At 41.3% G+C, this 21,778-nt stretch overlaps 1 protein-coding gene across 2 annotated transcripts in view; it reads left to right on the forward strand.

Moving 5' to 3' along the window:
- MARCHF8 (membrane associated ring-CH-type finger 8) overlaps nucleotides 1-21,778 on the forward strand; it is a 102,402-nt gene that overhangs the window by 56,594 nt on the left and 24,030 nt on the right. The window lies entirely within an intron of this gene.

The raw sequence follows: 21,778 nt of genomic DNA on the forward strand, positions 1-21,778 counted from the left end.
GGGGTAGCCGTTGTTTCTCCCAGTCTGGCTTCACAGGGTCTGTAAAGTCTGACTGGGAGCTGCCCTTCTTGAAATGAGTTAAAATACCCTTGCCCTGAACTTTGTCTGCTGCTTGGTAGTGAATAATTTTTCATTCATTTGAATTAATTAAATTAATGTGCTTTCTTTGAGAGTCTAGCTACGAGGAAATCAGAAGGGCCTAACTCAAGCCTTTCATCATATGGCTGGACAGAGCATATCCATAGATGCTGTTTCTTCCAAGTTCTCTTATTTTTTGTTATCTGCAGACACCAGAAGGCTACTGTAAAGCTGTCCAGAAGTGCCTAAAGACATAGGATGTGCTCCAAAGAGCTTATTGTCTCAGGGAGGGTGAGGTAACGTAGAAGAGCATTGCGAGAGGGTGATTTTTCCGTTTCTTCAATTAAGCAGTTCAGGGCTGGAAGACTACATACATTATCCCACCCTTTATCTCATCTCTTGTTTTTCCATTTTGCCTTGTGGCAAAGGACAGAATGACTTCAGCGTATTGACTAGGTGATAACCTCAGACAGCCTTGCTTCTGTGAGTGGGAGCCTCATTTGGTGGAAGAAAAACCCCTGAATTTCAGTCCCAGTAAAGAAAAAAAGACAACAAAAAAACCCTCAAACCACCATCCCCACCTCCCAGCCAAAAAAACCCACATACTTTTGCTTCTTCCTGAGATGTAACACTTTCAAAAGCAAAATCTAAACAGTGGTACTGAAATAATGAGATGATTATGTTAAAAAAAATGGTAATTTTATGATCTCTGGATTGAGCGTTGAAGCACTATACCCAGGCATCTGTCTCGCATATAACTGAAAGAAAGGTTATCAAGATAAACATTCCTTTTATTTTTTATTTTTTTTTAAACTAATGCTTGAAACGTGTTTTTAAGATTTTTTTTCCTGTCTCTTGCAGTTCCTAGGCAGTGTTGCTGACTTTTATCATGTGTACTCAGCCTCTGTGATTGGGGATCTGTGCACTTGTTTTATGAATTTTAACCTGATTTTGTGTTTTGAAACTTAAGTCATGGGTTTTTGTGTATCAGAGGTTGACAAAAGTGAATTGTAGTTGTTTAAAAGGTGGGGAACAGTCTGGCTTCTGAGTACTAGAACCAGTAGTGCTTTAGTGGCAATTTGGTGACTTGAATTGGCAAATTCCTAGAGAAACCTTATACTGGGTCCTAGTGTGGACTGTGGAAACGTGTGCATCTTTCACCTTTTTTTTTTTTTTTTTTTTCAGTGAAAGTGAATGTGAAGTGATAGAAATTGGCAGTTCAAAAGAGAAGGTGGCACTGAGGTAGCAGGAGAGTGTTGGGACGAGGAAGAAATGTCTTTAAAATGTTCTTTGCAGGGCCTGGTTTCTGTACCTTCTGTTGGGCAGCTGGGCTGCTGTCAACATGGGGCTTTGTGTTTCTCGTTTGAGGATTTTTTTTTTGTTTCTTTCTAATTTAAACACCAAGTTCCCAGCTTAGCCTAGCGTAACAGAAAGCAATCTCAAAACCAGCCAGTTTAAGCTCCCTTATGTTGACCTCAGTGGTTGGTTGGTCTCCATATTGAGAAGTCTGTGGTTACTACATACTGTTATTTCTTTCTCTTGATATTAAGTTAATAGTTTCCTTTGAATAGTTTTTGCCATTCCATCTGGTTTCTGTTAATGGCTAATTTTGTCTTGTCATCAGTTTCCCTCTTGCTCTCTAATGGCAAATGTGTTTTATGAGTCATTGGGGTGCTTGTTTTATCTCTATTAACAGTCAGTGGTTAACATTAGGACTCTGAAATGTAACAATGCTCTTCCCCAAGGAAGTATTTGTCTGTCTCAAAGCGGTCAGATTAATTTGAAGAACCAGATGTAATACCTTAGGCTATTTGAGGCACCAGATCTGCTTTCAAATCCAGGCTGGCCGTCGTGGTTAGAGTAATAATCCCTGTGTTTTCTCTGTCTGCTTTATTCAGGATCTACACTTCTGCTAAAATTTCTTTTTAATACTTCCCTCTCCCATCGTGTGGCCCTGCACCCGCTCTGGTCTTCGTGAGAGCACTGACTATGCGCTGTTCTCCCTAAAAATATCCCTTTTTTCAAGTCAAATTAGTCTCCTGGCTTCTGTTGGCTTCCTATTTCCCAGGTTACAATCAAGGATCAGAGTAGGAGTTGACTTAGTGGTCGACTGTCCTGTAATCTGTTTTAGTTATTACAGTTGGATAGAAACTCTTAAATTATGAAACGATGAGCCTACCTGCAGTCAACATCCGTGAAACGGCTCTGTGTATGGGAAGGCTTGGGAGCTGCTGATTTCAAAGGGGCAATGGTTTATGACTGTCCCCATTGTTTTTCATCAGCCTTAAAGTAGTGAACTTTGGTGAGGAGTTATTGTTATTGTAGTCCATCGTTGCCACATCAGCGTTTTAGCTGAATGGCTTGCCCCCACTTGAGCAGCTGTTTCAGGCTGCCTGTGTATTTCAACTGGAGAAGCATTTTCACAATTAAAAGACATTTATCAGTTGTTTCTTATAGCTGTAAGGGTAAGAGTGCATACCTGTGACATTTAAACAAATTATAACCCTCTTAATTATGCATTGGGCGTTTTCTGTCAAAAAATGCTATGTTAAATGTAAGGGAGAGTTGAAAAGTGGTTCCAGGACCAAGCCAATTCTTAAGTTAAGGTAGCCTTAACCTACACAACATGGTTTAAAGGTAAGGGGAACATCGGTCCTTCTACTAAATCGTAAGCACTGGTGTTGCATATATTACAGATAATGAGAATTCTAGCTTATTACAAGTTGAATTGTTTTCCATAAACCATTACTTTCTTTCTCAGCTACACTGGGACAAAGCCCTTTTAGGAGTAAGATTGAGACTATCCCCAGGTTATCCATCATACAATGTCACTAGCTGTCCTGGCTGGAACAAGCATAAAGCAGTGTATGTGATAATTCGAAAAATAAAACAAAGGTAGCATTTAAAAAAACAAACAAACAAACAACAAATAGAACAAAGGCCAAATTCATATAATGCCATAGAAAAATCAAGCTAGGTAAAAGCGGTGATAATCTGACCCAAAGGAGAATTTTCGTCTCTTATTTTTTTTTAAAGACGTGTTAATGGCTTTTAATTAAGAAACTCTGTGTTCTACACACTCACTATAATATTATGACAGATGAAAACTGGAAGAGACTTAGTGGTGGGAGCTGAAGTTTTTTTGTCAAAGGATTTCTGAGATGCAACAGCCATAGAATTGGTGTTAACAGTCTTGTTTCTGCAGCCCATTATCTTGAAAGTAGGCAAGGTACAACAGGAACAAGAACGTTCCTTGGGTGGATACAGTTGGAAAAGGAATTCTTCGTTCTCTTTTGACATTAGATATTCTCTAGCCCACAAGGAAGCATGCGAAGCAGACCCTTCAGTCCACTTTTTGTTGATCCTTCAAATCATTAATGGTTTCTGCACACTGTCTCATAAGAAGTCCAATATTTCTCATCCCAAATTCGACAAAGAAATTTAAGAGTCATCTTGCCTTTAAAAAAAAAACAACCAACACTGGGGGAAGAAGAGGAGAATGGTTTCTTTTTTTTTTTTCCTCCTCCTCAGTTATATTACAGGTTAGATTGCTTATTACTTGCTTTATTCTCCTTTCCCCTTTTGCTCTTCTGCTTTTTATTTAAAAGAGTTTTCACTTATCCCATGCCATGCCATCTAGCAGCTGTTTTTGATTTGTGGAAGCACAAGTAGAAGCCTTCTCACATGTCTCACTCCAGGAAAGACGTTAACGTGCTTTTCACTGAAAGAAAGTTGAACGCAGATATATTTGAAATTAAAACAGAGTAAATGCAATATCAAGAAGTGTGAGTTTGTTTAACAAAGAGGAGACATGAGCTCCTGAACAGCAGTGGGAAGAGAATTTAAGTATGCTTAATGTAATGCAAGTATTTTTGCAAGTTGTCCTCTTCTTTACTATTTATAGATATGAACCAGGTTCATCTATCAGTGCTTTTCAGAGGTGATCTCTGAGTATTCTGCCCCATTCTTTGGCACAGCTGAGCTTTGGGAAGGTTTAGTATCCAAGGCCATAAAGGTCTGACAACAGATTGTGAACCTCCTGGTTCCCAAGCTGTGTCTCAGTGGTCATCCTAACTTTTGCTCTTTTACTTTGATGCTGTCTGGTAAAACTGAAATCAACTAGCTTGTCATTAAAATCCAGATGACGCTTGCAGGACTTCTCTTTTGAGAGGGATTCTTTGGCTTAGTTTACTGTAGCCCTTGGGATTCGCCTCTGTCTAGTGCAGATTCTTTCTAGTAAATGAAATCAAAATGTAGTTTGTAGCATTGGATTTTTTTTTTAATGTATAATGTGTGTGTATTTTAATGCATTTGACATAAATACACCTGGCAGCTTTTACTCAATACACTAGTACCCATCCCTTTTAGTGTCTCTTGTCAGGTGCTGTAGTTCTCCTTAAATTTTCTTGTATTCGTTTGAAAGCTTTCTGAAGCAATTGTAGCCTTTGCCATGTGTTATGTTTAGCACCACACAGCCCTGCTTCTGAATTCTCTTGTCTCAAAAGCATCAGTTGAATTTGGCACAGTTTTCTGATTTCTAAATTACATCTGGATAGGATGTTCTAGTCATGCTAGGCCCTCCAGCATTTGCAACTCTTGTTGGTGAGTTTAACTCCATATCTCTCAGGGAATAAAACAACTGCTTCTGTAAGTATTTGTTAGAAGGGCATATTTAACTGGAAGCCAATCTAATGCTCCACCTTTGAGAAGTGTTAGCTAGCAGAAAAATAAAATCCTCCTGGATTTAAAAATGATTGCAGTTCTTTTTTCTAAAGCTTACAGGAGTTCCCCTTTGTACCCAGGATTAGATCTTATGAAGACAGCTGTATTTCTATCCATTCTAGTTTCTTGGTATGGAAGTCACTCTCCTTTACATAGCATCTCAACATCGTTTTCTTGCATTTGAACTAAAAAGTATTTCCACATTGTTTTCCAGTGGTGACAGGGAATGATACAGGGAAAGACAATATAGACAACAGCAGAAAGACAGAAGTGGCTGGTTCATGTGGGAAGAGCAGCAGCTAAGGAGAAACAAGGGTGATAAAAGGCACAAGGAGACAGCAATTGCAGGTATGACGTGAGTTACGTTGGTGCTGGGGACAGTGAAGGTGGCTGAAGATGCAGTTGATGTGGTCACTGATTCATTTGCTGTTCTGCTCACTGTACCTCTCTGCTGCCGCAGGATACAAAGCAATGCTTACTTATAGGCAGTGTTTATGTGTGGGCTTTGCTGGTTTTCACCCTGTCACTCTGGGAAGCAGCTCCTATCTTTTAATCCCTTTAAGCTTCTAGTCTTGCACCAAAACATGTCCCTCCTGAAATGTAATCCTCTTACTTCAGTTCCACTGCTATGCTCCAGTTATAGAATCATGGAATCATAGAATGGTTAGGGTTGGAAGGGACCTCAAAGTTCCTCATCTAGTTCCAACCCCCCTGCCATGGGCAGGGACAACCTCCACTACACCAGGTTGCCCAAAGCCTCATCCAGCCTGGCCTTGAACACTTCCAGGGATGGGGCATCTACAAGTTCTCTGGGCAACCTGTTCCAGTGTCTCACCACCCTCTGAGTGAAGAATTTCTTCCTTATATCTAATCTAAATCTGCCCTCTTTCAGTTTAAATCCATTGCCCCTTGTCCTATCACTACATGCCCTTGTAAAAAGTCCCTCTCCAGCTTTCCTGTAGGCCCCCTTTAAGTACTGGAAAGCTGCTATAAGATCACCCCAGAGCCTTCTCTTCTCCAGGCTGAACAGCCCCAACTCTCTCAGCCTGTCTTCGTAGCAGAGGTGTTCCAGCTCTCGGATCATCTTCGTGGCCCTCCTCTGGACCCACTCCAGCAGCTCCATGTCCTTCTTGTGTTGGGGACTCATGAGCACAGAGTAGAGGGGCAGAATCACCTCCCTCGACCTGCTGGCCACGCTTCTTTGGATGCAGCCCAGGATACGATTGGCTTTCTGGGCTGCAAGCACACATTGCTGGCTCATGTTGAGCTTCTTATGCTCGTGTGCTTGGGAGCATGGGCACCAGGGTTTTTGCATGTGCCAAAGGTTGGAAAAATTTAAATGTCAAAGTACCTAGATGAAGAGTCCCCACACAAATATTGTCCAAAGTAGTGTTTCTTAATCTTGAATCCCAAGATCCCAAATCCTAACTTTTTTGGAAAAGCCTGCAGATTCCTAATGCTGGGGTGCCTCACCTGTAACCAACAAAAAAAAATTAGGCATCTTTGAACATTAATTTATTGTTTATATTACCCCTCAGTTTGCTTGCTTCTGTGCACGGGAATGAGGGCATTGTGGAGCACCTTCTGCATTCTCATGGACCACCATGCTTTGAGATTTAAAGGCCATTGTATAGCCAGGGAGGTGCAAGGATAATTTGAGATCATATTTACAAATGAAATAGAAAAGTTTCAAGGAGGACAGTTGATGAGGTGAATGAGACTGTTCTTCTGACTCGGAGGAAGCACTTACTAAGGTGTAGTTAATGCTTTACCAGGTGGTGGGCTCCGGGAGGCGGCTCTTTAGGCAGATCTCAAAGTCTGAGACTCCATGTGAAAATCAATGCTCTGACCAGATCCAGCTTGGAGATTGATATTCTGCTACTGAGAAGAATGGAAAGGAGAGATCTCGATCATGGTCTCCTTGCTTTGGCCCAGTTTCACTGCATGTGAAACTCATCCTGTGTGAACCACATGTGCTATCGAGCCATGTGCCTGTAATGGAACACGGCTGCTCGCTGTGACACTGAGCAGCACCGCGTGTAAGAGTAGGACAAGTAGGGGTGAATTTCACACAGGGTGGTATAATTTCTCTGTGCCTTGTGTTTCTCCTCTGCCAAGCGTCCGCCACATTTGCCTACTTTAGGATACTGACGTCAAACTCCAGGAGTGTGTTTTGCAAGAGGCTCTAAATTGCAAATTGGCCTCATCATGTCCCACTTACAGTTTATTTTATATACCATCTCGTTGAACTCTTATTTTGAGCTGCTTCCTAGTGCTGTTCAGCACTGAACAACCGTAGTATTTCCCTTTGGAGAGGGAATACTGTTTTGGAGGAAAGATGCTGTAAAAGAAGCACGTTCATGGTGTGTTAAAATTTGAGCCCTGTGATACAGCCTTATTTTCAGTGACAATTTGGGTCTTAACTAAATGCATGTTTGTATTAAGACAGGTTCTTCCAATTTTACATCCTCTTTTTGATGTCATCCATTCTGTCCTCCAGGGTACTAGCAGCAGATGTTATTAAGAAACCTTACAAGAAAATTATTTGTTTTTCTGCGTGAGTGTGTAGAAAATTGACCACTTGTCCCTTTGAACTCTTACTTCTGTAATTTACCTCTCTGCTGTGCTACTTTGTTCTTAGCTGCAGGATAAGATTGCCTATTTCACTGTTCTAAGTTTCTAGAGCTTTGAGTTTTAAGTGACTGGAAGAGTTTTGTCCAGCTGCATTTCAATAGAGAGGAAATGTTTTCTTCCCTTCCACATATTGAACAAGAGTTTGCAAGGGAAGCTTATTTAGAGCCTACAGGGAGCATGTCCAAGGAGCCACAGACTTTTTCCAGATCCAATATTTAAATGTCCCCATCTCCCTATTTTGAGGATTATTAAAAATTAACCTGTTAGATTAATAGATAGCTGTCATAGCTACAAGGTGAACTGTAACTTTGGATTAGTTTTTAAGTAGTTACCCTTTCCATTCCAAGTACCAGTCCTTCCTGCATCTTCCTCTGAGTTGGTTCCCATTGTTTGTGATGCTTGTTTTGTTCCAGGCATCCCTGCTTACCAGCCTCAGGTCTTATAATTTATGTAATCCCATCAATGAATTTTGTCCGGGATGCCTGTGAAAAACACAGTGACACATTTGTAACTTCCTCAAAGCAAAGGACTTATGTATGGAATGGTGACAGGGAAGCAAAGCGTTAAAATGCAGATGACAGGATGTAAACCATCTCTAACCCTTAGCTTGTCCTTGCAAATTTGTGTCAGTCTTGCTCACCTTTCGTAATGTCTGTGTGGAAGCCCAAAATTGGGAATCTCCAATATGGAGGAGTCTGAATGTGGACCAGGATGTTCTGGTTTGAGTCTTATGCTTTCGAGTCTGTATTTCAAAGCCAATCCAGTTGTTCTTGCAGGTGGTTCTTATCCCATGCTACTGTTTCATCAGTTCCACGGCCTGCCCTGCAAGATGCAGCTCAGCAGCATCTAATCGTTCCCCTTGCACTGCCACCTTTCCCCAGAGTGCTTATCTGGCCAAATCATCTATTTCATCTTTCAGACAATGCCAGCACATTATCTGATATTTCTTTTTATCATTAGATCCCTTCTGAAATTTCCCTTTAAAACCAAAATCTCAGGGAGAATTTTGACATTTTGTAATGTCCAGATAGGCAATATTGCTTGCCTGGGGTTTGGCTTTTAAGAAAAATGGATTTCCAAAGCAGCAGTTACTTATTCTTTTACCTCCTGGAAAATACTTCAGTAGTCATTTCAAACTGGAAGGATAGTACTTACATTTAGGGATAATTTTATCTTTTCTATTTTCAAAACTAAGAGGAATCAGAAATAGATGTTGCAGGGGGAGGTATGGACTGGGAAGTTCCAGTTCTGGATCAAAACCTTGTTGTAATGGGGTCAGCAAACATTTTGTCAATGTGATGCCCTGGGCATAGAAGCTGACAATCTGAGGATCCTACCTCTTAAGTGAATCCTCTCTGCTGGATTCTAGAGCCTGTGGGGAAGCCCCTGTTTATTGCTTCAGCTTCTCACTCAATTCCAAGCATAGAGCCCAAGAGAAAACAGCCTCCCTACAGATCTGACTGTATTTTCAGAAGGTATACAGAAATGCCTTTAATCATTTAGCAGTTCTTTGTGGGTTTTTGAAAAATACAAACTGTATTTTAATAAAATCTGTTATCTTCTATCTATCTATTATCTTCTAAAACAGCTGTATGTTTCTGTAGATAATGAATGTGTAGGGCTGTGACCATAGAAAAGATTGAAACTGAATTTTTAAAATCTAGCTTTGGTGAGGGTCAAGTTAAAGGCAGTTTGACAAAACCAAATTGGTATAAGCCAATACGCTTTTTCTGAAAACTTTCATGCAATTTCCTGTGACAAAAAACCACCCGCACTCAAAGCTCTAGGGAATGAAGGGTAGGAGGTTTGCTGTAAATATGAGACTTATTTATAACCCTTTCCCCTTGGGAAATAAACTTTAGAAAATGCTATGTCAGCGCCTGTGCAGGAATGCAGTACAGTCCCCAGTAGGTCAGCCAGCACTGAGAGCTGCAGTCCCTTCCTGTTTCATAGGAACAAATGCAAGAGGCAGAGGAACCCAGTGAAGTGAATTGTTTAATACTTCTCGTGTAATATCGGTACTTTTGAACTGATGTGTTTCCATAAAAAACTCTGAAAACAAGCAGGATTTTACTGGAACTGGAGCATGAGAGACGCGGAAAGAGAATGAGTGAATGTCTTCAGTTAAGTGGAAAAGCTTCTATTCCAGTAGACTAATGGCCCAGAGATTTTATTTTAGCAGAAAATGCAGGCGTTCCTGGGACTGTGGTGGTAAATTTAGTTCTTACACAGCTACTGGCATTCAGCTCATTTAGACATACGAAAGCCTCAACCCTCCTTATTAGACAGTCACTGCGCCAAACTTTCCCAACTGGATGAAGAGCAGTGCTTTTCCGGAAGGCTTCTCTTCAGTTGGTAGGTTTTGTTAGTCACACATCTGATTGCCTCAGACAGTCTTCTACTGTAATCTGATGATTTTAGGATTACAGTGATGAGAAATGAGACTGTTGATGCAGAATGTCCCTTTTTCAGCTACAGCTGCCCTGACCAGGAGTGGTAGTTAGAGGTATTCACTGTATTCACAGTGCTCTGTATTCACACCACCTGCTCAAAAAACAAACCTTTTTCTTTTTTTTTTTTTTTTTTTTTTTTCTTTTACTGTTTGTTGGCCTTCAGGTGTACTGTCCTACTGTACTGGATCCCTGAGCTCATCCCTGCTTTGTTTAGCCAATGCAGCTCCATTGGCTTCAGTGTTAGGGAGATTCTTTTAGAAATGCTCCTGCTTCTTCCTGCTAAATGTGAAGCAAACGTAGATTTCCATATGCAAAGGCAAACACATGCTTTTCTAGCTAGCTCTTATTGCAATTTCTTCTTCTCTGCATCTCATGCTTTAAGGCAAGCCAGTATTTTTAAAATTACTTTAGGTCCTGATCTGCTGAAGTGTGCCTACTATCAGCTGCGGTTACTGAAATACTTTTTTTCAGATCAGGATATTGATAGCGGCTCAGTCTGAGTCTTCCTGACACCACAGGCATTTCTTGTTGGTTTTGGTGGTACCACTGTGTCCACATGGAGTGCTGGCTTATTGCCTCCTCCAGGAAATAATTCATGCAGGTGTATGTGTCTTAGCCTGCAATAACTGACCTGAGTCACTAAGTCACCACTTCCTGGTGCCTTTGTGGAAGACTTTCCCCTTATTCTATATGGCCATACCATCTCTTTTTCTTCAATGACTTCTTTAAATAAAAAAGTTGAAATTACCTTCCTAAACAAACACAAATCTGTAGGATTTTGTTTTCATCCTGTTGGCCTCCTGTGTTGTGCTTATCTTCTCCGAGAGTAGGAAAAGTATCAAAAATGTAGAGAATCTAAATCTTCTGAGGACTTGTCTTCCACCAAAAAGATTTCTATAATTGATTTTCATTTGTGGGCATAAGCTATTGTGACAGACATAATGTACACATAAGCCAATGATCAATATTGGTAAACTGGATAACAACAGCTTTTAGACATGGATTTAGGTGGTGTTAACTGACTTGCAGATGCTGAATTCCTATCTTGCTCCTTTATCAGGGACTCACTTAATGAGTGATATACAGGAAAAACTAATGGAGCACATTAAAGTTCTGCTCCTGTCCTTTACTTTTCCTGCATTTTCATTTTTCTTCCCTTGAATATCTGTGATATATGGTGCTATACTTCTCCTGTTCCCGCTATATAGTGGGAAGGTAACCAGAGGAGCAGGATTTTCTCCTATGAGTAACAGGTCCTAAACACCCTCTGAGTGAGAGAGTGCCAGAGTATCTGCTTGTGACTGAAGAATGCAGTATTTCTTGGCACACCCTTGTTGCTGGTTTCTAAAACTTGTTTATCTATGACTCTTGGGAACCTGCGCCCTCAGTTCCTTTAACGTTACTGAATATGTTGATATTTCAAGTGCAGCACCCCGAATGTGGAAATGAAGTTAATGACTACAGATTTTTAGGCTAAAGAAGAAGTACGTTTATAGTTTGTTAAATTCTCTGGGTTTAAGAGAAGAGGCTTTTGCAGCTTTTAGCACTGTGTGAATCATAGAATTGCTTTGTTAGTGAGAAATGGCCATCTTGAGTTACTGTTCATCACACAGGGCTGCGAGCAAACGTAATCGTCCTGAAACAGACCTGTGAAAGGGGACGTACATTGGCTTCTTTAGGTCTGAATTTTGCACAAAGCCTTGAAATATGCACCTTCAAAAAATGTCCTGGCTGGACTGTGCTGTGCTGTGGGAGGAGGTGGTCAGGGATGGCATAGCAGGCTGGGGATGTAGCTAGATGTTTCAAAGCACTGCCTTCCCAGGTTCTTGTCATCCACTGGTACTCTAATATTATGAGGACTTTAAATGTTCACAATACCAAACTGTAGAATGCTGATAGCACTAGTAGGTGCTCAGGAATGATGGTGTCCCCAATACTGATCTTCTGTGTGGTCCCATGTAGCCTTCTCTGGACATGCACTGCTTGGCTGCATCCCGAAGCATCAGGTGAAGCCCCATGCAGGACCAACTGCACTTCCCTGACAAAACGGTATAAAATACTCTTGGGTTACTGGCTGAAGTAGCCCACTATACCTAGAGAGTTTTCTTGCCTTTGTTTCTGGTATCAGGGCTTGTGTTTCGGGGAAAGAGAGGATAGTGGGTTGTGTGCGTGTGTGCACTTTCTGTAGGTTTTTTAATTAAGTTTTAACCTGAAAAAGTTATGTAAGTGTGTGCCTTCACACATGTATTCTTAAAATGACTTGATCTAAATAGTCAGTTGACCCCTGAATTTCCTGCATAATGAGTCAGGAACTCTGATCTGTCCCTTAATATATTTTTTTTTTTTATTATTATTAGGAGATTTATGCTTTAAAAGATTCTTGTTCTGCAGTTTAAATGCTCTACGCTTTAAATGAAGAATATACGTTTTCTCTTAGTTGTGAATCATCTTTTCTCCCAGAGCAGTGTTTTCCTCAACTAGTTTTCATTTGTTTGTAAGGATGATTGAATGTGGTGTTTTTCTTACATATTATTTGTATATTCTCTGATCTTACAAACAGTTGTTGTAAGAAATGTCATATGTTTAAAGCTCTGCAGAACATCACAAGTTAGATTCTTACAAGGATCTCACTTTAACCAGTGTTTGACAAGTAACTTTAATGGGCTCTGTAGAGCCCAGTTCCTCATTTACCTAAATTTGTGAGATCATTTGACTCTGAGTTTGAAATGCTATAGGTCCGAATATTTTGCAAATCACACTGATAAAAACAGAAAGATAAAATTTCAGGCAAAACCAAGCTGGTCTGTAACAAGTGGGTATTACTAAAGAGTTCTGATATCTACAAGTGTTCCTTCAAGATCCTTTTTGTCATGTGCTTTTGGCCATATCATGTTAAATGTTACCAGAAATGTCCTGAGCGCTTCCCCAGCATGATTTGGGAAGTGGTTTCTCTAGTTGCTATAGGGAATATTGTTTGCCCATTATGGTCCATGCAGTTAGAAAAAGGTTAATAAACAATCTTAATATCTGAAGATGGAAAGGGAGGAAAAGAAGAGAAGATTCTTGAACAAAATAGAAACAACTTGAAGTACTGAGTTTGCTTTGGGAAGTATCCAGTTTTCTAGTATTGTTCTGAATCTGCTCTTAGATACAGGAGGTCTCTTTAACCTTGGCTAAGAAAGGATTCCGTGATTCCCTGTTTTAACAGTATACTTCGATGGTATCATATGAGTTGGAAATGAGAGAGGCTTTGTGGACCTTCTTAGCTGAGCAGAGGCAGTGATCCAGGCACGTGTGAATAGATCCAAGTTGCACGAAACATACAGACTGCATGGCCGCCTGCCACGCTGCCCGAGGAGTGGGTGCTGGCACACAGCCTGGTCCTGCAGCAGGCCACTGAACCTGCAAAGCCATGTAGATACCGAGAAAGGCCCGCTCTGTGGAGAGTGCTTCTAGGCTGCAGACTTCCTATGTCTGTTGGCAGCTTGAGAAATTCCAAACTACCAATTGCCTAGAGGGTTTTTTAATGTGTGAATCTTTAAAATAGTCAATTGCTTTGGCATGTTGACATCTGTAGTGCACCATGAGAATTCCAGAAATTGCATTAAATGCAATTACTTCACAAAAGATAGAATGTTATTGCTTTTAGTCTGTGTATAATTGCTGGCTTCCTCAGTGTTTGCATCCCTCTTTCTGCTGTTAAATACATGAAATTGTTTGAAACGTCATTTTCTTTGTCACACAGGTAAGCTTAATGCAGACTGCTTCCACTGTCAAGAAAGGTGTATATTTTTGGATCATGTCTTTTGTAGTTCATATAATTTGTTCCCTGAGGGAAGGATTCATTTTTACGTGTGGCATCAGAGGCATGCATCCATTTTAGGCAGGTTGTCCGTCAACAGCAAGATAGGAACATCCATAAAACATGTTGGATGCCAAACTTTACAGTATACTTTCTTTGTTAGAAGTTGGACACGTGGCAAGTGAATACAGTAAGTGTACAAATGAAAGTAATTTTAGTGAAGTGAACCAGACTGATGGTCTTGTGCAGAAATTAAAATTTGCTCTTCCGGGTGAGGCAGCCTCACCTCAGCAGGAGGAGGGCTTTTATGTCATCTTCTAACTCAAACAATTTTAAAGAGGGAAGCTGGAGATCTGATCTCCATTTTGAAGAGGCAGCTGGAGATGCGGGTTATCCATAATCAGATGCACTTTGTGTAGAGCCTTTGAAAGTAAAATAAAGCAATGCAAAAAACAGAAGAGTGGTATGTTGAAAAAAAAGTCTGGTGAACAAAGCCATGGAGAAAAGGGCCTTTTTGAAGAGAATGTCCAGTGTATGGCTGGACTCAAGAATGGATCCAAGCATTGTATCCTACATACTCCTAAGACAGAACTGGCAAGACTAAGCACACAGCAATACACAATGAGTAAGGAGTTATGCATGAGTGGACCATATCTGGAACATGTAGGGACCTGCGTGTCTGTCAGGTTTGGATAGTATTGGGCCCATCCATGCAAGCTCTAAGAGGTATTCACAAGGCAGACTGGAGATGGAGTGCATTGTCCTTCTGACCACACTGTAGTGCAGAAGTAGGCAAGAGATTCTTACTTAACTTCTACATTCTGCTGTGTTTGCCTTATTCTTTGAATTTCCTCTCATTTATATTTCTTGTTTGTGATCTCTTAGCTTCCTTGACTCCCCTCTCCAAACCCCCAAGCAACCTGTTCTTTGAATTCCTTGAACTCTGCTGTTAAAGCTGTTCAGTCTGTCTTTCCTTTCATTGGTCTTTCTTTTCTGTTAAAGCCATATAATCTTGTGATTTTATTTTTGTTGCTGATGTTCTTAGGCACAGTTGTAAGTTCAGCACCGGGAGCACCTGGAATAAAGCTTGTTATTCCCCTACATTTTACTTCCAGCCTTGTTTTTTGCCTTCAGGTTGTTTTTGTGCGTTTGTCTCCCACTATGTGAAGTGGCTTGATGTGAACATGAATGAGCAAGTTAGTGAGCTGTGAGTAATCCACAGTGAACTTGCTATAGCTTTTCCACTGTGATGGAAGATCTGAAATCTCCTATTGTGTTTCTGTATATCTGTACTCATTCATGAATTGCTGGTCCTAGAGAATCAAGTGAAATCATCCAAGAACAGAAGATACTGGACTAGATTGATGGGGCAGATTGTTTGGATTCCTTTTACAGTATTTATGCTGGGTCTCCAGAAAGGCCAAAAAGAAACTAGGTGGTGTGATTTCCATTACCCCGCTTGCTTTACAATGTCCAGGGGTAAATAACTGCACAAGAGCAGAGGTGCGAGGCATAGATGCCCTTACTGTTCTTTGATTAGATGCTATTATTCTTCCTTTCATTACTCTTCTAGCTACATACAAAAATCATTGACTAACCTTGATGATATTTTGTCGTGTTTTATGGACAAAAATTTGAAATGAGCAAGGTTTAAGAAGTTTGCCAAGCACTGGCTTTATATTTTCTCTTCTATGATGACCGGGGGACTGCCAAAGAAAGGCCATATTCAGTTGGTATGATGCAAAATACCATTTCCTGCTGAAGTAATTAAATGTTGGGTTCTGTCAGTCACGAGATCTAGTGCTGACAAAGCTTTCGTAATGTTACAATTATTGGTTTTGACATATGAAGAAAATAATTCACAAAGCCTTCTCCCAGTTCTTTCCTTTCATTCTATCCACATCAGACAATTAAGTGCACATACCAGTACTGTCAACAACCACTCCTCTCCCCAAACTAAAAGCGTATGTTCTTTTTTATTTCTACTGTTCAGGTGTAGGGTTGCAGTGCAAGATTTACATAAATTCTGTGAAGAGTTTGTTAGGAAATCTGACAGTTATGAAATCTGGAACAGTACCTGGGTGTGTATGGCTGCATGTTTGTAGAACAGCTGCGTGTTCATGCTCTGGTCATGGGACTTGATGGAAGAACTGAGTTTCACTTCTGACTTTCTGTTTTGCCCTGCAAGGGTCACTCAGCTGCTCAGCACGTTACCGTTTCAAGCAACGCCATTCTGTGTCCCATTCTGTAATTCTCGTAAGAATAAGAATAAGATCTAAGAATAAGAATTGCTGTATGAATGGGAGCAATTATTACCTATTAATTCTCTTCTGCAAAGTTTTTTATTAAGGAAAACAACCATTTCCCAAAAGACTTTGTTGAAATGGTGCCTGTGCCGCTGATTGTTGATAACTGTAAGTGATTTTGTAAGTGAACTGTCTTTGTCAGTGACATGGATGACGGCACTGAGTGTACCCTCAGTAAGTGTGCCGATGACACCAAGTTGTGTGGTGCCATGGACTCACTTGAGGAAAGAGATGTCATCCAGAGGGATCTTGATAGGCTTGAGAATTGGGCCAGTGCAAACTGCATGAGCTTCAACAAGTCAAAATGCAAGGTCCTTCACCTGGGTCGGGCCAATCCTAGGCACAAATACAAACTGGGCACAGAGTGGGTTGAGAGTAGCCCTGAAGAGAAGGATTTGGGGGTGTTTATAGATGAGAAGCTCAACATGAGCCGGCAGTGCGCTCATGCAGCCCAGAAGGCCAACTGCATCCTGGGATGTATCAAGAGAAGTGTGGTCAGCAGGTCAAGAGAGGTGATTCTCCCCCTCTACTCTGCTCTTGTGAGACCCCACCTCGAATACTGTGTCCAGTTCTGGTGTCCCCACCATAAGAGAGACGTAGATTTGTTGGAGCGTGTTCAGAGGAGGGCCACAAAGATGATCCAGGGGCTGGAGCACCTCTGCTACGAGGACAGGTTGCGGGAGCTGGGATTGTTCAGCCTTGAAAAGAGAAGAGTTTGGGGGAACCTAATAGCTGCCTTCCAATACCTGAAGGGAACCTACAGGAAGGCTGGAGAGGGACTTTTTACAAGAGTGTCCACTGATAGGACAAGGGGAAATGGGTTTAAGTTGAAGGAGAACAGATTTAGATTAGATCTTAGGAAGAAATTCTTCAGTACGAGGGTGGTAAGACTTTGGAACAAATTGCCCAGAGAAGTTGTGGATGCCCCCTCCCTGCAGATGTTCCAGGTTGGACAGAGCCTTGAGTAGCCTGATCTAGTTGAGAGGCGTCTCTGCCCATGACAGCGAGGTTGGATTAGATGATCTCTGAGGTCCCTTCCAGCCTATGCCATTCTATGATTCTATGATTTTACTAGATATTGATCTTGTGCTTAAACCGTCATTGTAAAACGCGATTGTAATGCACAAAATGAGATTAAAATGGCTTTCAGATTCCAGGTAGAATACCACAAGTAGGCAGTGCCCTAGCCAGTCTGAACTGGTTTGTTTCACTGTGTCTCTATTGGGCTTAGGCATTAGCACTTGACTTGTAGGGATCTGCAGCTGGGGCACTGCAGTAAGAACATCACCAAAATTAAGGGCTCTGCTCTTCATTACTGAGATTTTAGTTGGAGAACTGTTACCATTAGATGAGGATCTTAACCCATTTTATCATGTAAGATAATATAACATAAAAGCCGTATTGCAAGATGCGGAATATAGTGCCCCATCAGGTCACTGGGGAGTTAAAGAATTAAGATTTCAGAAAGCAGGCACGTGCTCGGTTCGCATGTAGCCGGTGGGGGCTTGAGGAGGAAGGAGGACCTTCCTCTGGTGCCTTCTGCGCTCCTTTCCCAGAGTGAAAAAGAACAAAAATCACCTTGCTCAACCATTGGGATCTGGCTTGCAGTTTCTTCTCCAGGTCTACGAGCAGAGATAAAGACAGGTTTGGTATTAGCCATACTTAGGACTGAACGTAGGTGTGTAGTCAGGGATGTAGCCAGAAGAAGGCTACACAAGCGATGAGACTGCTTCCTCTGTTGTTTTCTATTTACTTACCTTAATGACCGAAACCCAAAATGTTAGAAACACAAAATTCCAAACATTTTACTAAGATACTTTTCTCTTTCCATCCTGGCAAGGTTATCCAGGTTGTATTTCTTCAGGGTGAGGCTTGCGTTAAGTCCTCAGCTGAGTTTGGAGAAAGGTCAGCATGACACATTGTTATTCTAAGTGCACAGGAGCTGTTACGGCTGCCTGAATTGTTATCAGTGGGTGGGGACCCTCCTTCTGGCTCAGGTGATACGAACTGGTGTTTTGAGGTTCACAAGGTTTCTGGGTTTGCCTGTGTAAGTTGCACAGCCATTGGGCTTAGTGGAAAATGGATATGTTATGGTAGGGAAGCAAGGGCAAAATAACTTGAAGTGCTGAATATGGATGACTGAGGTAAATGGGAGGATGGGAGGGAGATGTTGGCTTCTAGATCTCTCAACTGAGAAGGGAGAGCTGACATGGAGGAGTAACCAAAGAATGATGGCAGAAGGGAAAATGAGCCAGCAAGGTGGAGAAGGCAAGATGAAGAGGCCTGCAGAAAAGCAGCTGTGAACCGAAGCAACTACCGAAGGAAGGAGGCAGCTCTGTCACTTACAGTAGGGAGCAAATTCAAGGGGAAGATAGAAAAAGAAAAGAAAGTTGGGAGGGAGATTCAGACAATTGCAAGCAAGTGCATCCAAAATTTAGAGAAGCATGTCACTGTAGGAACGGGTAGCAGTTGTTATGTTTTTCAGTCATTTCCCTGTTTCTGCCTTCCTCTTTGTTTCTCAAGAGCCGGGCTCCAATAGGGACCTCAGAGCAGCAGCTGGCACTGAATGGCTCAGGAGAAGTTGCAAGTTGCACTCGTAATTGTTTTTCTATCTAGTTTGTTGTTTTTTTTTTTTTTAAAGTGCCTGCCAGGTGGTTCTAGTTGAGTAGGATGATTTTGAAAACATATGAAAACATACGGCATCCTTAATGTATCGCAGCATGGGAAACACCAGCAAGCCCTGGCTCTATTTAGTGGTTTCCACAGTGCTTTTTCCTGAAGGATAGATGTTTATTATTTTATTTGCAAAAGGGAATTAAACAGCGCAGCTAGACTTCATGAACTTCATTACTTAGAGGTGTTTGTGTTGCTGTTTAATGATTTAAAAAAATAATAATAATTTTTTTTTGGTCCTTTGCAGAAACTGGAAAGAAAGCACTGTACATTCCTTCAGCAGGGGTGCTACTTGAGTGGTCATAGTGAACTCGAAATTGTTGCACAGCAAAACTTGGTTGTTTATTTAAAGTCTGCATGTATGTAAACTGTGAAACTTCAAGCAGCTGTTTCAAAAAATGTCCCTGATTAGAAGACAGGCTAAGACAGGGTCAGTTGGTGTTCAAGGGCTGAAGCAATTTCATCTAGGTGATGGGGCTGCTTGGTAGTTGACGGGACAACCAGACTGGAAAATGTGTGCATATTTGCAAGTCTGTGTTGGATCTGGTAATGGCTATTGGGTCAGTTGTCACTCCTTGAAAGTAGGACTGAGTTGGCGCTTCTCCTGCTAGTTGGTGTAAGTAGCCCATTAGAGTACAGGTTTTGGTCAAAGTGGGCTAAGGCACTAGTAAATTTCCTGTTGACTTTGTGGATAGACCAGCTTTATGTAGTAAAGCAACTGAGACATGAAAGAGCACACAGGTGTCTACGAGTCTTTTAGAAATATCACCAGTACTTAAATATATGTGTGCATGTGCTCCATAACCCTTAAGGGAGTGTTTTTCAAGACCGCTTTTTTGTTTAAAAATGATCACTCTTTCCAAAACAAAACCAACTGCTCGCAGTCATCTACTGATTGAAACCTCTGAGAGGTATGTTTCCAACAGTAGATCAATAAAGATAATATAAGCATCTGTCTTCAGAGGCTGCTGGCATCCATCACATAAAATCAGTTCTGGGAGCAGAGCAGAACAACTAGTTTCTGTGGTGCAGCTAGGAGTATGTTTGCTCTGCATCATTTACCATGCTATGCAAATATAGGTCTTGTCCTCCAGCCTGTTCGTGCTTACTGAGTTTTAGCACATCCTTTTCAACACAAGTGCCTGTGTAAGTTCAGTCATGTTCCATTGCAGGCATCTTCAGCTAGACAGCAGGATTTGGGGAGTGTTAACACGAAGAAACCTCTGCTGTTGAATTTTGTCTTTAGGAATTTCACCCAGAAGTCTTTGACACCTAGGGCTGGATTTGAGACTGTCACCTGTGTGGAGCCTTATGTGTTGCTTCAGGCAGACTTCTTGGCCATTGGTTCTGCTCTTCGCTACCGTTTTGCCTTGTCCCACACAGCCTTGCTTTGTTTACCTCCCCGGCATCCCCAGAAGGCCAAGCATAGCCTGCCTCCCTCCACCCCTCACATGTGCAAAGACAAGTCTTTGTGCTTGCCAGCTTGCGTTGGTCTCTTTTTGTCATAGCCTGAAAACATACCCTTGCCCCCTTTTTTCTTCCTCCTGTCTTCTATAGCTTCAATGAACTTTTTTTTCCTGTTGCCATAGTTACACTGCCTTTGATGAAATCAGCTTTCCTTATGGTTGGAGTCAATTCTTAGCCATACCAGTTCTGGCAGTAGTCCCGTCCAATGTTAGTCTTCACATAACCATTATGTCCATGTTTTTCGGGTTCTTCACATGTTTGTTTCTGTTCCAGGGATACTGTTATCTATGTAACAAAAGCTTGTAGTCATCTCAAAAATAAGTCAGCCTTGCAGTATGCAAATCTGGCATTCAAGTCAGTGGTAGTTTAGGCCACAACTATTCTAGACCTTAAACTGATCCTTGCTGATTTTAAAACTGAGGGGGATTCCCTGGTCGCTTCCTCTCTCTTCTTCTGAAAGACTATTTTACTGTCTTCTAGGTACTCAAACTCCTACATACAGAGGATTTCAGCACACTTGTTTTCTTCCTGGCGTTTTTAAGGGAGGAAGTGCAATTTATATCCATCAGCTGAGGCAGTGCCCAGGACCATGTTGGGAGGCAACTGGTGTTGTAAGGAAGGGACTGCTTGCTTTTGTAAGCACTTGCGGGAGTTTTTGCCTTGTCTTCTCTTTTCTCAACACAAAGCTTTGAAGTTGTTCTGGGGATGTGTTGTAGGAAGAAATATCTGGGAGAGTGGGGATCTCAAAGTGTGATTGTGGCATCTGGGTGCCCAGCCACCCCAGCTGACTTGACGTGGGCTTCAGTCGTTGAAGGTCCCTTGAACTGTAACAAACCACAGGCAGAAGGTCTGAAACCAGTGTGTTATATCCAAGCCAATCTTGGTGTTACTGCAGTTGATTGTTTTTTTTATGTCCCTGTTTGTTATCAGACAGATCTCAATCTCTGATCAGTTAGTGCTAATGAGAACTGAAAGAAGGTGCTGTTGAAGGGTCTCTATGAGGTTAAATTATCTTTAGGAATAACGTGAAAGAGTTTGGTTCCTAAAATCCCAGATGCACTTCTAGAAATTCTAATCCAGCATAGAGTCCATAGGAGAAAGTAGTAAATTTGCCCTGTTTTCAGGGAGTTTAGTGCTCAAACCAGTTTGCATCCCAGCTTCACAGACTTAGAGGAACATAGATACTGTTCTGTAACCAATCATTATGACTTGCTAGGTTTGTAATGTTTGTTTAGAACAAAGTACTTCTTGTTGGGTTTTATTCAGAAAAGCTTTCGCAGGGCAATTTGTAGGCTCTTACATCCAATTATACTTACTGTAAACTGATGTTCAGAAACCAGGAACCCTTAAAGGATGAAAAATCTTGGTGAAATCCATAGTTTATTTTGGTAGGAGATAAGATTGTCATCCTTTTCAGTCAGGGTCTGTGCACTGAAAAGTGAGTAATAGATACATTTGTCATTGATTTCAGTTTTGAGAATTGGAGCTTCTGCATTTCCATCTTGTGTGACATTTCCAGTTTAATTCTGAGTTGTGTAGTAAAGCAGTTGTTCCTCAGTACTTCTGCATCGTCTCCTGAAATGAAATGCATGTGGTTATTCACAATTCATTCTGGATATCACTGTTGATACTTTTGTTTTTCT

The sequence above is a fragment of the Tauraco erythrolophus genome, chromosome 9 (assembly GCF_009769465.1).
Source record: "Tauraco erythrolophus isolate bTauEry1 chromosome 9, bTauEry1.pri, whole genome shotgun sequence".
In the NCBI taxonomy this organism is placed as follows: Eukaryota; Metazoa; Chordata; class Aves; order Musophagiformes; family Musophagidae; genus Tauraco; species Tauraco erythrolophus.